Here is a 20,626-nt window from a genome sequence, read left to right on the forward strand (position 1 = left end):
GCTAAGCCCAATTCGAGAAATTCAGATTCCAGAGAGATAATTGGGCTTAGCACAGCGAGGCACGCTTAGTGCTACCATCCAACAACTAATCAGGGGTCTAAGCGCTTAGCGCGAGCAAGGGCTCGCTTAGTGCGTGAAGACTTGGTGCTTAGCGCGAGAGGCGCGCTTAGCGAGTGAAGAACTGAAAAATTTTCTAAGTTCTTTTTCTGTTCACCTCTTCACAAAAGCTTATGAACCCTCTTTTTCAATATTAATCAAGCTGAAATCACACATAATCACAAGAAATCCACTACACTCAATGCAAACAAAACAAAATTAAAAATAAATGACTGGGTTGCCTCCCAGCAAGCGCTTGTTTAACGTCATTAGCTTGACGCATCGTTCTTTGTCATGGTTCTTGAAAGTATAGAACAATGTTTAATCTCTCAATGGTTCCACCATGGTACAACTTCAGCCTTTGTCCATTCACCACCCATGTTCTGTAGGGATCTTTAGATTGAGAGTCACAAAGCTCCACTGCTCCATATGGTCGGACTTTTTTGATGGTAAATGGTCCGAACCATTTAGATTTGAGCTTCCCAGGAAACAATTTAAGCCTCTAATTGAAAAGCAACACTTATTGTCCTGGCTGAAAATCCCTCTTGAGTAGCTTTTTATCATGATACTTTTTAGCCCTCTCTTTGTACAACTTTGACGATTCATATGCAGTTAATCTCATCTCTTCCAACTCCAATAGTTGCAACCTCCTTTGCTCTCTAGATGCAGCTTCATCAAAGTTCAAGAATTTTAAGGCCCAATATGATTTATGCTTCATTTCCACTGGTAAGTGACAAGACTTGCCATACACCATTTGAAATGGGGATAAGCCTATTGGAGTCTTAAATGCAGTTCTATATGCCCATAAAGCATCATCCAGTTTGAGCAACCAATCCTTTCTGGTAGAAGCCATTGTCTTCTCTAAAATATTCTTCAATTCCCTATTTGACACTTCCGCTTGACCATTAGTCTGAGGGTGATAGGGTGATGCTACCATGTGTGTTACACTATATTGTTTCAACACCTTCTGTAGCTGATTATTGCAAAAGTGTGTGCCTCCATCACTGATTAAAATTCTGGGCACCCCAAATCGTGAGAAAATGTTATTCTTTAGAAACTTCACTACCGTCTTAGCATCATTATGTGGGGTGGCCACTGCTTCAACCCATTTAGACACATAATCTACAGTCACTAGGATGTATTCATTTCCAAAGGACGAGGGAAAGGGCCTATAAAGTCAATCCCCCAGCAGTCAAATACCTCAACCTCCATAATATTCTACAAAGGCATTTCATTCCTTTTTGAGTTGCCCCCCATCCTCTGACATTGGTCACAATGTAGCACATGTTGGTGAGCATCCTTGAATAGTGTGGGCCAAAAGAACCCAGATTGCAAAACCTTGGCTGCTGTCTTATCTCCACCATAATGGCTGCCACATGGAGAGTTGTGACAGTGCCATAATATGTCTTTGGCCTCTTCCTTTGTCACACATCTTCGGAGAAGGTTGTCAGCTCTTATTTTGAACAAATGCGGATCATCCCATATGAAAAATCGAGCATCATGTAGGGATTTCTTCCTTTGTTGCCAAGTTAGGTCCTTGGGGATGATTTATGCTGCTTTAAAGTTGGTCATATCAGCAAACCAAGGTCTTTCATTAATTTTGAACAGGGCTTCGTCAGGAAATTCATCTATAATCTCTACTTCTTTTAAAGTGACTTCTTCATTGACCAATCGTGACAGATGGTCTGCTACAACATTTTCAGATCCTTTTTTATCTCGAATTACCAAATCAAATTCTTGCAGTAGCAAAATCCATCTTATCAATCGAGGTTTAGAATGGACCTTGTTGAGCAAATATTTAATAGCTGCATGATTAGTTTAGATGATGACTTTTAATCCTACCATGTAAGATCTGAACTTTTCAAGTGCATAGACAATTGCCATCATTTCTTTTTCTGTGGTGGCATAGTTTACCTGTGCATCATTCAAAACTTTGTTGGCCTAATATATACATGAAAAATCCTGCCTTTTCTCTGTCCAAGCACAACACCTACAACATAATCGCTTGCATCACACATCAATTCAAACTCTCGTCACCAATCTGGTGTTGTAATCACCGGGGCAGATACTAGTCTGGCTTTGAGATCATTAAATGCTTCCATACATTCTTCATTAAACACAAAAGCAACATCTTTGTTCAACAGATTACTGAGTAGTTTGGCTACTTTTGAGAAATCTTTTATAAACCTCATGTAGAACCCGGCGTGTCCTTAAAAACTTCTCACTCCTTTGACATTCATTGGAGGGGGAAGTTTCTCAATGACATCTATCTTTGCCTTGTCCACCTCAATTCCCCTCACTAAAATTTTATGCCCCCGCACTATGCCTTCTTGAACCATGAAGTGACATTTCTCCCAATTAAGCACCAAGTTAGACTCTTCACATCTCTACAACATTTTTTTTCAGATTTGATAGACAACCATCAAAAGATGACCCAAAGACATAGAAATCATCCATAAAAACTTTGATACATTTCTCTACCATATCAGAAAAAATTGCCATCATGCGCCTCTGAAATGTAGCCGGAGCATTACACAGACCGAAAGGCATACGCCGATAAGCAAATACACCAAACGGGCAAGTAAAAGCTGTCTTTTCTTAATCTTTGGGATCCACTACAATCTGATTGTAACTAGAATATCCATCCAAAAAAAGTAATATGACTTCCCTGCAAGTCTTTCAAGCATCTGGTCCATGAAGGGAAGTGGATAATGGTCTTTCCGAGTGGCATCATTTAATTTCCTGTAATCAATGCACATTCTCCACCCAGTGACAGTCCTTATGGATATTAATTCATCTTTCTCATTTTTAATCACTGTCATACCTCCCTTCTTGGGAACAACCTGCACAGGGCTAACCCACGCATTATCTGAGATAGGATAAATGAGTCCTGCTTCCAGCAATTTAAGTACTTCCTTGCGCACCTCTTCTTTCATGACCGGGTTCAATCGTCTTTGAGGCTGCCTCACTGGCTTGTAATTAGCTTCCATATTAATTTTGTGCATGCAGTAAGATGGACTGATCCCTTTTAAGTCATAGATGTGCCATCCACTCGCTGCTTTGTGTTTCTTCAAAATCTGTACTAGCTGATCCTCTTTTGTCTTCTTCAAAGAGATGCTAATGATGACTGGTTTGGCTTCATTGTCCTCTAAGAATACATACTTCAAATATGCAGGCAAGGTCTTTAATTCCAATTTGGGTTTTTCTATTTGTCCACTGTTCTTCTTCAAACATAGTATGTCTCTCAGAATTTTCTCCTACATCCTCTAACTCTTACAAACCTGCACTTCATGTTCTTCTTCCTTGGTCAGACATTCTACATGATTATTCAGTACTTTTTCCAAAGGGGAATACAGTACCATGGTTGTAGCTGCTAATTCTATCTCCCTTTTCTACTTTCTCCACATCAAAGCAGGTTTTTTGATCACTTGGGTGCTTCATTGCTTCAAATAAGTCGAATGAAATTTTCTGATCCTCCAGACTCAGTTCTAATTTGCCTTTCCCCATATCTACTATACAGCTGGCGGTGGACATGAAAGGACGTCTCAAAATTATGGGAATTTCAGGATCCTCCTCTATATCCATAACCAAAAAATCTGCAGGAAAGATAAGATGTTTGACCTGAACCAAAACATCTTCAATAACACCGTGGGGTCTGGTTATGGAGCGATCAACTAGCTGTAAAGTCATTCTTGTAGGCATTATTTCCAACTCCCCCAACCTTCTACACATGGAGAGTGACATCAAGTTGATACTGGCTCCCAAGTCAATGAGAGCTTTCCCACCAAGACTTCATCAATTGAATAAGGAATGGTCACACTCCCAGGGTCTTTATGCTTTGGTGGAAGGATCTTCTGAGTGACTGCACTGCAGTTACCCTCCACTACTATATTCTCACTGTGAATGTATTTGTTCTTCCTTGTCAACATATCCTTCAAAAATTTAGAGTAGAGCGGCATTTGTTGTAAAGTTTCTCCAAAAGGCATAGTAATTTCCAATTTCCTGAAAATATCAAGGAATCTCGCCAGATGATGTTCCTTGTCTTTATTGGAAGGTACCAAAGGGTATGACACCTCTTTTCCCTCATCAGAAGCTACTTCCTTTCTTTTCTCTCTTGTTATCTCACTCGTACTCTTTTTCTTCTCTTCTTTTCTCTCTTTTTCTTTTTCATTTTTTTCATTATCTGTTTCTTTTTCCTTCTTTTCTTTTTCATTTATTTATTTTTCACTAAAATTTATTGGTGTCTCTCTCCTCTGTTCACCCTCCTCTTCTTCTTCTTACTCTATAAGTTCACAAAAGGGTTGCACTGATTCAGGTGCTGGCTCAATTACCAGCTGTTGTTTGTCATCCTCCACCATTTTCTCCTTCTTCTTTTCCTCCTCCATGGTCACCTTCCTTCTTCGGGTCATCACAGCCTTGCATTCTTCTTTTGGATTCTGCTTAGTGTTAGCTCCAAAAGTACTTGAAGATTTTTCTACAAGCTGTTTGGCTAGCTACCCTACCTGGACCTCTAGATTTTTTATGGCTGACTCTGTGCTCTTATGCTTAGTCAATGACACCTCCATAAACCGAGCAAGAGTTTGTTCCAGATTTTTTGTTCTCTCAGATAAGCTAGGCCCTTGTTGTTGTGGCCTGTTAGGTAGCCCATCCTATGTTGGATCAAGTGGCCTCAGAATAATTAAGAAGGGGGGATTGAATTAATTATTAATGTGACTTGACTAATTAAAAAATTATCCTTCTTAACGTTACTAGATTCAACTAGGCTTTTACTACTAAGTTAAGAAAGTAAAGACCAAAAATAGAAACTTAACCAAAAGTAAAAGCGATAATTAAAAGTACACAGTGGAAACTAAAGAGTGTATGGAAGAAGAAGACAAACACAAGATTTATACTGGTTCGGCCACAAACTGTGCCTACATCCAGTCCCCAAGCAACTTGCGGTTCTTGAGATTTATTTCAACCTTGTAAAATCCTTTACAAGCCAAAGATCCACAAGGGATGTACCCTCCCTTGTTCCCTTTGAATAACCAAGTGAATGTACCCTCCACTTGAACTGATCCACAAGAGATGCACCCTCTCTTGTTCTCAGTATAACAATCCCCAAGTAGATGTACCCTCTACTTGTACCACAAAGGATGTACCCTCCAATGTGTTGGGACAAAGAATTCTCAGGGGGTTAGTCCTTTGAATCTTTGTAAGGGGAAACAAAAGATATCTCAGGCGGTTAGTCCTTTGAAATCTTTTGTTTAAAGGGAAGGGAAGAATCAAAAGAATTCTAAGGCGGTTAATCCTTTGAATCTTTTGTAAGGGAGAAGAGAGACACAAAATAATTCAAGCGGTTAGTCCTTTGTTCTTTTGGCAAAGGGAGAAGAGAATGAAAAAGATGAATAACACAAGTTTTTTAACAAAGAACTTTTCTTGGAAGAGAAAGTGTTGATAAAAAACTTTTAGAAAGATGAAGAGAAATGAATTAGAAAGTTTTGTTGAAAGTGTTGAAAGAGATGAAAGAAGATATTGAGAGATGTTGAAAGATAGATTCAAGGATGTTGAAAGATGATGTAAAAGATAGATGATTCAAAGATGATTGATAATATGGTTGTTGAAGGATGATTTTTTGAAACTCATGCCATGGTCACATATTTATATTCTCTTGATGACTCAACTCAAAGCTTCAAAAGTGGCATTGACAAATACTTGTAACTTTATTTATAATTAGTGGAACTTGGTGGGTTGCCAAGAAATGGACACAATCTTAGTGGTAGATGAAGTGACAAAACTACCACAAGAAGGGGGTCGAATTGGGATTTTAAAACTTTTTATGTTTCCTTTGGAATCAATGGCTTCTAATGTTAGTTTCGAAAGAACTAGTTCAAAATCAAGAAGTGTTTTGAGCTCATAATAGATATTCAAGTTGCTTAGAATGAAAATGCGACTAGTTCTAGGAATAAATTCTTTTACAATTTAAAGTTGTTAGATCAAAGCTTGAATGCCAAACATACTTAATAGATGTGGCATTTTTATTGAATGTTTTTAGACTACGCATTATATGGTATAGTCTAAGTCTTTTTCATGCTTAGTGTTGATCAAATATGAAGTGAATGAAGTATTCTAATTCTCTATGTTTCCTAAGAACTTACTTCTACTTAAATTTGGATAGAAGCATTGAATTAGTCGATTGCCTAACTTGGTAATCAAGTGCCTAGGCCAGTTTTAGAAGAAAGAATGATATGTAGCTTAGGATAATCAACTGCCTCATTTGATAATCGATTACCCAACTCCTAGTGTAACATCTTGATCGAATCACACCAAAATGAGAAATATCTGGAGGCTGTGAAAGTATGAGGTTGTACAGTTGAGGATGGCTTAAAGGAATTAACTGGTACTACCTATACCAATAAGATGCACCTACTTTTCGGTAGCCCATCACTTATGAACTTCATAGTTAAGTGTGCTTGTCCTAGATAGTTATGGGTTGGGTGACCTTTGTTAATCGTTACTTACGACTAACTTTTGTAGTGAATAGTTACATGAAACTAGCATTTTTCCTCCAATTTATGGTTCTTTTTGTAGGAGTTGTACATAATTTCATGTTTAGTTTGATTTTATACAGTAGATACTCCCATTTTGTGAATTAATATTGAAACCACTTCAGTTTTAGGCTAAAAGAATAGAAGATCAAGCAGCTGGTGTCTCGCTAAATGAGGCATATGCGCTTAGTGAGTAACATCCGCTAAGCAAGGCACTCATCTCACTTAGCGTGTTGGGAAACCCTAGAAGAGGATCAGTCAGAGATGTGTTGGCTCAGCGCGCCGCAAGCTCGCCCAGTGAGTCGTTTGTCTCTTCTCATGCTCAGCGCGCCTAGCTTGCTAAGCAAAATTTCACTAACTCGCGCTTAGCGAGCCAATCTCGCTAAGTGAGCCTTCAGAATCTAAAAGATCAAGGAGCCTTTAAAACACTGAAGTTGGCAGAACTAAAAAAAAGGGAGTCGAAAAACAAAGCCAAGGAAGAAGCTAGAGCGACAGAAACAAGCCTCCAAGAGAGTTTAGGTTAGAGGAGTGAGATTAGGGTTCTAGAGGTTAGAGGAGACATCCTCAACCATTCTTAGCCATTTTCTTCCCTTAAAATCTATCCTTTGTGTTGAAAGTTTATTACTTGTAATGGAAGGCTAAACCTCTTGTTGAGGAGTTCTGTTGAACCTTTGATGTAAAACTCTTTTACTATCTATTTAATGTTGTTTTTATGTGTTCATTGTGTCTATCTATGCTTATTTTTGCATGCTTGTGGCTTGATCACCCATTTATATGTATAGTTAGGATTTTTAGAACTGGGAAGTGCATTAAAACCATAGAACTTGATAGAGCAAGCTAGAAAACTGTATGTCTAGGAATGGAGTGTAGTGATTTAGTCCTTGTTATGTTGTAATCTTAATGCAACTCATTTAAACTAAGTTTGTTGAGGGATCAAGGACGAGGTTTAAATAGAGTTAGACCTATTCACTCGAGGGATCTTGGTTTGGGTAATTTTTCAGCATAAGAACACTAAGATAACATTAAATAGAGAAAAATACATAGCAACATCAAAGTAGATTCAGTGGAACGACCCAACGCATTTTACTTGGAGTGAATAGGCATTTTGGTCCCTGTCTTTGTAGCCATTTTGCAAATTAGTCCCTATCCTTTTGAAATGTAAAAAATAGTTCCTATCTTTACATCCGTTATGCAAATAAGTCCCTACTGTTAAAATCCAATTTCCACTATTAGTCATATGTCTATGTAGCAAGTCTTTGGACTGAATTGAAAAATTATGATAATTTAGGATGTATAGAAACATGAACATAACTTATGAGACCTCATAAACCTAGCCACCCACTCAGAAAAGATATGTATCCAAGCACCACCAACAAGAGGACTAGCAAAGCCGCAGCTGCAGCCCATATCAGGTAATTGTTAAACTTCTTCCGCTTACTAATAGCTTTTGTAATCGAGTCTGAGCCTCTTGCTTGGCCCCTAGACCTGATGCCACTCTCCTTTTGGACCTTTTCCTTCACAGGAAAAAAAGCAAAAAAAAACAGCAAAAAAAATGCAATTATTATTTGGTAAATTGCATTAATAATGAGTATATAGTTGCAAATTCGTTCAAAAATACTTTGCAGGAACAATGATGTTTTCCTTGTTATGGTGGCTGAATGTTGTGTGTAGGATCAAAATAAAAAAGACCTCTTTTCATAATTTTCAAAAAAATCGAATGTAAGCCTTATGAACTCTTCAGGACCATTCACATAAGTCATATAGTCATCCATTATTAGAAATGAAATTAGTACCTTCTGATTCGTGCTTGAAGTAATAAAACTTGTAATGCTCTAACAGATGGAACCAGAACCAATAGCCACTAGAACGACAGCGGCCATGTGGCTAGCGCGACAACCAGCGGCAACGAACGGGACTCCAGTGGGAGGCACGACGGTGCAGCAGCGGAGGTGCTTCCTGGTGCGACGGTGGCGGGAGACGACCGAGCTTCGTCGACAGCAGCAGTAAGTAGGGACTCTTAATCTAGTTTCTCTATTTTAGACTTTAAGTTTGAGATCTCGTGATTTCGTGCATGAACCCAGAACAAGATTTATAAACACACACTTTAGTGCCACGTTGGATAGTCTACGTGGCACTAAAATTGCCAACAATGCACCTCGCTAACGGCGTTACTTTTAAATTTAACGGCAAGGACTATTTTGCAACACTTATGCAAAGATAGGGACTATTTTATACATTTCAAAAGGATATGGACTAATTTACAAAATGGCTACAAAGACAGGGACCAAAATGCCTATTCACTCTTTTTACTTGACTATTTTTACTTCTCAATCTCCAGATATTTTAGTTTGTATTTAACTAGATTTTCACACAAAAATCCAACTTGACATTTACTTTGCTTTCAATGGTGTACAAATGTTTGCTTATTGAACATATATTTTCTGAGTGAAACAAGTTCCATGTGGATTTGATACTCAGTTCTTACCATTTTATATTACTTGTGCAACTCGGTGCACTTGCCGATTAGCATCGCAGAGGAGCGAACAAGTATTTTGGCGCTGTTGTCGGAGAATTTCTTTCCACTTAGATAGTATAGTTCAGTTTGTAGACATTTATTCTTTATTCTTTGATTGTTTTTTTTAATAGTTAGTTACAATTTACTTTCTCTTGATTTGGTTAACTGCTGCTCTGTTTAGTGCTTCTTGTATACGAGGTAACTCTTCAGTAGGTAATTTAGTTCCACTAGATTTGGAAATAGAAGCCACTTGCAAGAGAAACGACATAGAGAGAAGGAGAAAAATTTTGCAGGAAAGGACAGTACAACCAAGTTTTGAGGAAGCTCAATCATCTCAGTCATCTTCAGCATTCCCAGAGTTAAGAGAATCCAAAGTAGGTGCATCAGAAGCTCATATCATGGTTGAAGATCAACCACAGAGGGTTACTCTTGAAGATTATTCCAGCTCGATCGTGCCGCAATTCTTTACAAGCATCGTGCGGCCGAAAGTTCAGGCTCACAATATCACATATCCCCATTCCTTGATTCAGCTGATCCAAGGAAATCTGTTTCATGGATTGCCAAATGAAGACCCTTACGCACACTTGGCTACTTATATTAAGATTTGCAACACAATGAAGATTGTCGGTGTGCTAGAAGATGCAATGAGGCTCAGTTTGTTCTCATTTTCTTTGGCTGGAGAAGTCAAGAGGTGGCTGCACTTGTTTAAGGGAAACAATTTAAAGACTTGGGAGGAGGTTGTAGAGAAGTTTTTGAAGAAATATTTTCCTGAGTCTAAGTCAGCTGAAGGCAAGGCAGCTATCTCCTCATTCCATCAATTTCCAGATGAATCCTTGAGTGAAGCACTTGAAAGATTCCATAACATGCTGCGGAAGACATCAACTCATGGATTCTCCGAGCTGATTCAATTGAATATTTTTACAGATGGGTTGAGGCCAAAGTCCAAGCAATTATTGGATGCTTCTGTTGGAGGAAAAATTAAATGGAAGACCCCTAAAGAAGCTATGGAGCTTATTGAAAATATGGCTGCTAGTGATCATGCTATTTTGTGTGATCGGACTCACATACCTACAAAGAGAAGCCTGCTCGAGCTTTCTTCATAAGATGCACTATTGGCAAAGAACAAGCTGCTAGCTAAGCAACTAGAATCATTGACGGAGAAACTTAGTAAGCTGCCAACCCAATTGCAAGCGACTCAACCTTCACATTCAGCAATTCTGAAGGTTGGAGGTTGTAGCATATATGGAGGAGCACATGAATCTGGTTGTTGTATACCCCTCGATGATGCTGCAAAGGAAGTGAATTATATGGGAAATCAGCACAGACCAGGGTTTAATGCAGGTGGATTTGCAGGTTACCAGCAAGGTTCCATTTTTAATTAGAATCAAGGGAAATGGAGGTCTCATCTTGGAAATCAATTCGAAAAGACCAAGGTGGACCATCCAACAGGCCTCAAAATCAAGGGCCTAGCCTTTATGAGAGGACAACTAAGTTGGAGGGGACTTTGGCTCAGTTCATGCAAGTTTCTATGTCCAATCACAAGAGCACAAAGTCTGCTATAAAGAACCTAGAGATTCAAGTAGGACAACTAGCTAAGCAGATAGCTGAAAATTCTTTTGGAGGTTTTGGGGCGAATACTGAGAAAAATCCCAAAGAGAGTGAAAAGTTGTCATGACTAGAAGCAAGAAGGTAATCATGGAGGAAGATGAAGGGAGGACTAGTGATGAGTAAGAGTTAGTAGGTGAAGGATAATGCAATCCTCCCTAGGAAGGGACTAGTCACTAGAGCCAAGAGCAAGAGGCTCCAAGAGGATTGGGCTAGAGCTACTGAAGAAGACCCTAGGGTTCTCATGAACCTTAGGGTAGATTTCTAAGCCCATGGGCCAAGGTTGGGTCCAATTATCTGTGTACATATTAGATTAGGATGTCATTATATTTGGTCCTTGTATTTAGGGCTTCATAATGTAGGTAAGGTACCCTAGAAATATAGGATTTTTCAGCCCTTATATTTTAGGGCACCTAGACTAGTTTTTGTATTAGGGGTAGTTTTATAATTTCACATGCACTAAGTGAATATTTGATGTGTGTGCTGGGAAATAAATTTAATTGAATTGGTAGAATCCCAATCCAATTAAATTTTAGAGGGGGAGGTGAGCATTTGCTTACTACACCCCATTGCCACATCATATAGTTACACTTTGTGCATGTCCTTCATGCTTTACATGTCTCATGACACCTAAGCACACTTAGTGGAGAATCATGGAATTGTTCTTGGATTAGTGGGCTGAACCATAACTGAAATTCACTAATCATAATTAGTGAAATTTTGGCTCCAAAATTTGGCTCCACAAATTCAGTTTCAAATTCAAGTGAAATTTGAACTGAAATTCAAATTTCCCTCCAATTTTGTGTGACACTTAGGCTATAAATAAAGGTCATGTGGGTGCATTTTTTTCAACTTTGATCATTTGAAAATTAAACTTCATATTTCAGAGCTCTTTTAGAGCACAAAATTTCGTGCTCTTCTCTTCCTCTCCCTTCATTCATCTTATTCTTCCTCTAAGCTCTTATACATGGCCTCCTATGGTGGTGAGCTTCTTCTAGATTCATCTTCTCCTTGAAGTGGCGTCTCCTCTCTCTCTCTCTTCCTTCTCTATTCCGCTGGCATTCATCTTCTAAGAAGCAAAGGAATCCATTGATGAAGAAGATCCTAGGCCTACAAGCTCCAATGGAGCTTACATCATGTGGTATCAAGAGCATCTTCATCTAGGTGATGTTCTCTTGCTTCCTCTATCTTTTTGTTTGGTGAATTCTCTTTAATTCCTTGTTCTTCATCTTATTCTCCATGTATATCCTCCATTGTCTTGTGGTTTTGTGCTATTAAGAGTAAATTCAAAAAAAAATAAACCGATTAAATCTTAGATCTACACTTGTTCTTGCATTTCTATGGTTCAAATTTTGTAGATCTACTCTTGAATCATGTTTTTGTGTTGATTTTAGGTTCTATTATTTTTCATTCATAATATTCTTGTGCTGAATCTTTAGATCTAAATTTTCTTCCAAAATATTGATTAGAAAAAAAAAACACAATAATCTAAGTGTAAATCACTTAATCCATGTTGTCTTAGAGTCATGTTTAGTCATAGTAATTATCACATTATGTTCTAAGTTTTTGTTGAATTTTTATTTTGTTTATTGAATTCTATATACATTTGTTCATGTATTCTTGTCATTCTTAGTCTATCTTTTGAATTTTGAGTCTAATTCATGCATGTTATTTAGTTCATAACATGTTCTAAATCAATTCCTAGAAGTAGTCTTATTGTTGAACTTTTTTTTTTATTTTCTAAGTTTCCTACATGATGCCTATGATGAAGTTGAGTTGTGGTGCTGAGTTATTGCTGGATTTGTGAATCAAAATAAGTCTTAAGCTCTCTTGAATTGTGTTATTCAAGATAATTGAGCATAAGCAAACACAAATTGTAACTATCCAAGCCTTAAGCAACATAAACACTACTCTTGATTTCTAGGTTGAAATTGCTGGTGCTGGCAGCTTGAACATACGAACTTGTATAAATTACTAGGAATTGGTCACTACGTGTTTTGAGGTGACATTTTTACTTAATTTTCTAGACATCTGGACCAAAATTATTAAAAAAGAACCAAGCGATTTGGATTAAAGGAAAAAATAAGAAAAATCACACAAGTTGGCTGAAAAGTCAGTGTCCAGGAAAAAGAAAAGTGAAAGGGAAGTGTGCTTGTTGTTTTGGCTCAAAATTTATTCTATAATTGGTGTCTATTTTATACCAATCCTAGTTCTGAAATTTTAATTGAAAATTATTGTGAAAACAAGTGCCAAAACTAGAGGTTTCTTGAGTCTTTTTTTTAGTTTTTCTACTCTACTTTAGAGCCATTCTAGGTTTCTTTTTGAGTCCTAGCTTGCTTTTGTGTGCTTTTCATGGCTAAAATTGTTGAATAATCCTTGAAAATTTGTCTTGTTAAAACTCTATTGGTTTATCTTTCATTTCATTTTTTTTGTTCTTTGATTATTGCTTGTCTCTTTGTTTCCTTGGTTGTGGGTTGCCATATAGGGAATTAGAAAGGAGGATTGGTGTCATACCTTGAAGAATTTAAGTCAAGAAGCAAGGGGCCAACCACCTTAAGAGCTATTGGACTAAGAAGCACTCCAAACCAAGTGAAACACCAAAGAGAGAATAGCCACCAGAATTGAGGACTTTTTTTTGTAATTTTATAATTGGCAATTTCCTTTGCTTTCAAATTTTGTAACAAAAATTCCTTTCATTGGAAGTAAGTTAGGAGCCTCCGATAGGTCACCCTACTTCCATTTGTGTGTAATAATTTTAGGCAATTTTCCCTTAGGATAGTGAGTGTTTTGTTGGGAACCTTAAATGAGGTTATCCAAACACTCTTAGGATCCGCCTAGTTTGCATTTCTTGCACTTTAATTTCTTGCTTACTTTTATAGCTTATTTCCTTTACCCTCCATTGTCAAACCGCCTAGATAACTTGCCTTTGACCAATTAGTTTTTACCGTATCTTTCACACCTCTTTTAGTATTTATTTTGGCTAGTTCAACCATAGTTTCTTTTACCTTTTGTTTTCAAACCCCCAACAAGAACGAACCATAACTTATGAACCAACATGAGTCTTCATTCTTCATCTAGTGTTAATGGTGAGTGTTCTACTCCTAAGGACCCCTTGTATAAGATATTAGATGAGTTGAGATCCCTTAAGTTATGGAAAGAAAAACAAGAGAGAAAAGAAAAAGTTAAAAAAAGAGTGGAAGAAATAAGTCAAGATGAAACAGAGAAAATAAGAAAGGAAGAAAGAAGAAAAATAATGAAAGAAATGAAAAGAGAAAAACATGTCTCCTATAGTAGTCATGACTCTTGCAAGAGTTTAAGTGAAAAACTTAGCAACTATTATAAAGGGTGTCATAGTTCACATACTAAACATCACTCTCAGAGAAGAGAAAAGGATAGAAGGCCTCAAGAGGTTAACATTAGCCTCCCATATTTCCATGGAAAAGATAATGTTGAGGCCTACTTAGATTGGGAAATGAAGGTTGAACAACTCTTTGTTTGCCATCATATTAGCGAAGAGAGAAAAGTTTCATTGGCTACCCTTAGCTTTCAAGGGTATGTCCTCTATTGGTGGAATTCCTTTGTTAGGGAACGAAGGATTCATGGGGATCCTCTAGTAGAGTATTGGAATGATCTTAAGAGTGCCCTAAGGAAGAGGCACATTCCCTCCTACTATGAAAGGGAGCTTATGGACAAGCTCCAAAGGCTTAGACAAGGGAGTATGAGTGTTGAAAAATATAGACAACAAATGGAACTACTCTTTTTAAGAGCTGGATTTATGGAGCAGGAAAGAACAAGCATAGCTAGGTTCCTTAGTGGGCTTAATATAGAAGTGAGGGACAAGGTTGAACTCCTTCCATATAGGGACCTAGATGAGCTAGTCCAAACTTTGGAGCCAAAATTTCACTAATTATGATTAGTAAATTTTAGTTATGGTTCAGCCCACTAATCCAAGATCAATTCCAAGATTCTCCACTAAGTGTGCTTAGGTGTCATGAGGCATGTAAAGCATGAAGGACATGCACAAAGTGTGACTATATGATGTGGCAATGAGGTGTAGTAAGCAAATGCTCACCTTCCACTTTAAAATTTAATTGGATTGGGCTTCTACCAATTCAATTAAATTTATTTCCAACCACACACATCAAATATTCACTAAGTGCATGTGAAATTACAAAATTACCCCTAATACAAAAACTAGTCTAGGTGCCTTAAAATACAAGGGCTGAAAAATCTTATATTTCTAGGGTACCCTACCTACATTATGGAGCCCTAAATACAATGACCAAATATAATGACATCCTAGTCTCTAGTGTCTTCTTCAGCAGCTCTAGCCCAATCCTCTTGGAGCCTCTTGCTCATGGCTCTAGTGATTGGTCCCTTCCTAGGGAGGATTGCATCATCCCCTTCCCCTTGAAGAGGATTTGACCTCAAATCTGTTGGTTCCTCCTCCTCAATATTAGCTCCACCTGCAAAAGGAATTAAATCAGAAATGTTAAAAGTGGTGTTGACTCCATACACTTGTGGAAGGTCCAACCTATAGGCATTGTTATTGATCCTCTCCAAAACCTTAAAAGGTCCATCCCCTCTAGGGCTAAGCTTGGATTTCCTTTTAGTAGGGAATCTATCCTTCCTAAGATGGAGCCAAACCCAGTCACCCTAATTAAGAACTAGCTTTTTTCTTCCTCTATTGCCTTTAGTTGAATACACCTTTGTTTGTTTCTCTATTTGGTTCATAACCCTCTTATGCAACTTCTTTACAAACTCTAACCTAGATTTCGCTTCTTTATGTATAAAAGAAGTGTCCAGTGGGAGAGGAATAAGGTCTAACGGTGTTAGGGGATTGAACCCATAGACAACCTCAAAAGGGGACTGCTTGGTGTTTCTATGAACCCCCCTGTTGTAGGCAAATTCTACATGAGGAAGATACTTATCCCAAGACTTATGGTTGCCTTTCAGAAGAGCCCTTAAAAGGGTGGATAAAGACCTATTCACTACCTCTGTTTGCCCATCAGTTTATGGATGACAAATGGTAGAGAAAAGAAGTTTAGTTCCTAGCTTAGCCCATAAGGTTTTCCAGAAGTGGCTAAGGAACTTAGCATCTCTATCTGACACAATGGTCCTAGGCAAACCATGGAGTCTCACAACTTCCCTCAAAAAACGTTTTGAGATGTGGGAAGCATCATCCACCTTGTGGCATGGTATAAAGTATGCCATCTTGTTAAACCTATCCACCACCACAAAGATAGAGTCTACACCTCTTTGGGTTCTAGGAAGCCCAAGGACAAAGTCCATACTAATGTCTACCCAAGGTGCAGAGAGGATGGGTAAGGGTGTGTATAGCCCATGAGGCATCACCCTAGACTTGGCTTGTAAATAAGCCACACACCTAGTGCAATGCTTATGGACATCTTTCTATATATGGGGCCAATAAAACTTTTCTTTGAGTAAGACAAAGGTCTTGTCTATCCTAAAGTGGCCCATGAGCCCACCCTCATGGCTCTCTTTCACAAGTAATTTCCTTATGGATCCTTGGGGTATGCAAAGCTTTCTCTCTTTGAACAAATACCCCTCAGCCAAATAGAATCCATCTTGGGCCTTTTTCCCACAACTCCCATAAATGGGAGAGAAATGTTCATCTAAAGCATACAAGTCCCTAATATTATCAAATCCTAAAATTTGAGCTCTTAGGGAGCAAAACAATGTGTGTCTCCTAGAGAGGGCATCAGCTACCACATTTGTTTTTCCCTTTTTGTATTTGATAACATATGGAAATTGCTCTAGGTACTCTACCCATTTTGCATGCCTTTTGTTTAACTTGCTTTGCCCTCTAATGTACTTAAGTGATTGATGATCACTATGAATGACAAATTCCTTGGAAACAAGGTAATGTTCCTAAGTTTGGAAGGCTCTTATTAAGGCATAAAGCTCTTTATCATAGGTGGGGTAGTTGAGGGTGGCACTATGAAGTTTTTCACTAAAATAAGCAATAGGGTGTCCACCTTGTAACAATACAACTCTAACTCCCACTCTAGAGGCATCAGATTCTAGCTCAAAAGTTTTAGAAAAGTCAGGAAGAGCTAGAACAGGTGCCTTAGTAAGCTTTTCTTTTAGCAAAGCAAAGGCTTGCTCTTGTTTTTCACCCCAGGTAAATGCCACATTCTTCTTCACCAGCTCATTGAGAGGTGATGCAATTGTAGAGAAATTAGGAACGAACCTTCTATAGAAGCTTGCTAACCCATGGAAGCTCTTAATATCTCCCACACTTTTTGGGGTGGGCCATTCTTGGATGGCCTTGATTTTCTCAGGGTCCACTTGGACCCCATTTCTACCAACTATAAAACCTAAGAAAACTATATTATCTACGCAAAAGGTACACTTCTCTATATTTGCATAGAGGGTGCTTTTCCTAAGGACTGAAAGAACTTGCCAGAGATGTCCTAAGTGATCATCTAGGCTCCTACTGTACACTAAAATATCATCAAAATAAACAACTACAAATCTACCTATGAAATCCCTTAAGACATGATGCATAAGCCTCATAAAGGTGCTTGGTGCATTAGTGAGCCCAAAAGGCATCACTAGCCTGTTGGATCAAGCGGCCTCGGAATAATTAAGAAGGGGGGTTGAATTAATTATTAATGAACCTTTACTAATTAAAATTTACCCTTCTTAGGCTTTTACTATGTTGTTAAAAAAATAAAGAACAGAAATATAAACTTAACCAAAAGTAAAAGCGGTAATTAAAGTGCACAACGGAAAATAAAGAGTGTAGGGAAGAAGAAGATAAACACAAGAGTTTTATACTAGTTCGGCAACAACCCGTGCCTACATCCAGTCCCCAAGCGACCTGCGGTCCTTGAGATTTCTTTTCAACCTTGTAAAATCCTTTACAAGCAAAGATCCACAAGGGATGTACCCTCCCTTGTTCTCTTTGAACAACTTAGTGGATGTACCCTCCACTAGAACTGATCCACAAGAGATGTACCCTCTCTTGTTCTCAGTCACAACAACCCAAGTAGATGTACCCTATACTTGTACCACAAAGGATGTACCCTCCAATGTGTTAAGACAAAGTTCTCAGGCGGTTAGTCCTTCGAAACTTTGTGAAGGGGGAAACAAAAGAATTCTCAGGCGGTTAGTCCTTTGAAATCTTTTGTTTATGGGAAAGGGAAGAATCAAAAGAATTCTCAGACTGTATCGTTTTGAATTCTTTGACAATGGAGAAGGGAGACACAAAAGAATTCAGGTGGTTAGTCCTTTGTTCTTTTGGAAAAGGGAGAAGAGAGACACAAAAAGAATTCAGGCGGTTAGTCCTTGGCGAATTCTTTTTGGCAAAGGGAGAAGGGAATGAAAAAGATGAATAGCACACTTTTGTTTTCAAGGTTTAGAAAATCAGAAAATTTTCGAAAGCTTTTGACAAAGGAAGAAGAAGAAGAAATTCAAGAAGATGTTCAAAGAGACTCAAGGGTTGTAAAGGATTGAAATCAATGTATTCAATGTGTGTAAAATGCAAGTTAAGGTCTTGCTTTTATAGACTCTTCATGTCTGGTCAAGAAAACCATTAGAAGAGTTATAACTTTTAGAAAAACTTGAAAACCATTGGAAGATTCAAAACTTATCACTGGTAATCGATTACCAAATCATTGTAATCGATTACACAAAGCATTTTTGTGAAAGGATGTGACTCTTCACATTTGAATTTGAATTTCAACGTTCAAACACACTGGTAATCGATTACCAAAATATTGTAATCGATTAGACCATTTTGAAATTGATTGGAACGTTGTAAATTCAGTTGAAAGCTTTTTGAAAACAAAACTTGCCACTGGTAATCAATTACAGTAAACTGGTAATCGATTACCAGAGAGTAAAAACTCTTTGGTAAACGCTTTTGTAAAAACTTCATGTGCTACTCAATGTTTTGAAAAACTTTTTTGTACTTATCTTGATTGAGCCTTTTCTTGATTCTTGAATCTTGAGTCTCGAATCTTGATCTTGATTGTTCTTGATTCTTGATTCTTGAAAACTTGAAACTTGAAACTTCTTTTGAATCTTTCTCTTGATTCTTGAATTGTTCTTAACTCAATCTTGAAATCATTCTCATGGGCTTTTTGTCATCATCTTTGTTATCATCAAAACACCTTGAATCAATCTTGATTCATCATCATGAAGCAATGAAGCTTGCTTCTACGTAGCCATTCATACAAACCAAACTTGGTCTTGAAAGCGGTTTTCCACTCATCACCCTTTTTCATCCCGATTTGGTGATAACTGCTTTTAAGATCAATTTTTGAAAAGATATTGGCACCATGCAACTCATCAAGCAAATCATCAAGTCTAGGAATAGGGTGCCTATACTTTATAGTGATGTTGTTGATGGCCCTGCAATCTGTACACATTCTCCACATACCATCCTTTTTGGGCACCAACAACACTGGCACAGCACATGGGCTTAGGCTCTCTTGGACCCAGTCCTTCTCCAATAATTCTTTAACCTGAGACTCTATCTCCTTAGTCTCCTGAGGGTTAGTCCTATAGGCTGGCCTATTAGGAAGGCTTGCTCCTGGGACTAAATCTATTTGGTGTTCTATTCCCCTTAAAGGAGGTAGCCCAGGGGGTATCTCTTTGGGAAATATATCACCAAATTCATGTAAGAGTTCTTGGACCTTTGGGGGTAAGGTCTCAAATGTAGGAATTGTGGCAGTGCTAAGGGATGTTTCCCTTGATAGGAGAAGGTAGAAAGATTGTTTAAGAATGAGTGCTCTTTTAATATCACCTTTTGTTGTAAAATGATTTTCCTTCTTAACAATCTTCTTGGAGGAATCCTTTCCCTCTTTTTCCTTCCCCTTGGCCTTTGAAGACAAGACCTTACTATCCTTCTTTTTCTTTTGTTTTTATACTTTTTCTTCCTCATCCCTCATATCTTTCATAGTTAGTTGATCTTTGGCCACCTGTGAAGGTGTTTGAGGATGCAACACAAATTTAGTGCTAAGATGGGTGAGGGTAATCTCATTAGTTAGGCCATTATAAATGATCTTCCTATCAAATTGCCACGGCCTTCCTAAAAGAATATGTCCTGCCTCCATGGGAACTATATCACAATTAACTTCATCCTTATATGTCCCAATGGAGAAAGGTACCTTCACTTGTTGGTTAACTATCATTTCCCCTTGCTCATTGAGCCATTGAAGTTTATAAGGTTTTGGGTGGGGAATGATAGTGAGGTTCAACTTGGAAACTAATCTTGTGCTACAACAATTGCAACAAGATCCACTATCCACAATGAGAGAACAAGTTTTATAAAAAATTTTGCATCTTGTATGAAAGATGTTCTCTCTTTGGGATTGAGATAAATCACAAGATTGACCTCCAAGGAGTCTTCTAACCATTAAGAGGTCACCTTCTTCATGGGGGTAGACTTCCTCACTAGACTCTTCACCCCTTACATCATCTTCACATCCACTAGAGGAAGGGGAAGAAGTAGTCTCCTCTTGACTACTATAAATGTCTTGACCCCTCATGATCATGGTTTTCTTTGTGGGGCATTAAGAGGCAATGTGACCTCTCCCAAGATATTTGAAGCATTTAATGTTGCTAGTCCTTTCTTGGGAACTAGTCTTAGGGGTGGATTTCTCTATGGTCTTACCCTTATCTTCCTTGGGTTTTGAAGGTGCAGCCCCCAAAACTCCTTGGGCTTGGTCCTTCCTTGGAAAAGAGTGAAAGCCATAAGATTTTGAAGAAGGCTTTCTTTTAAGTTGTTGCTCCACTTCAAGATTCAAGAGGAAAGTTGATTTCAAGAATCAAGAATCAAGATTCAAGGATCAAGCTTCCAAGAATCAAGATCAAGATTCAAGACTCAAGATTCAAGAATCAAGAGAAGACT

Source organism: Glycine max, chromosome 6 (assembly GCF_000004515.6).
Source record: "Glycine max cultivar Williams 82 chromosome 6, Glycine_max_v4.0, whole genome shotgun sequence".
Classification (NCBI taxonomy): Eukaryota; Viridiplantae; Streptophyta; class Magnoliopsida; order Fabales; family Fabaceae; genus Glycine; species Glycine max.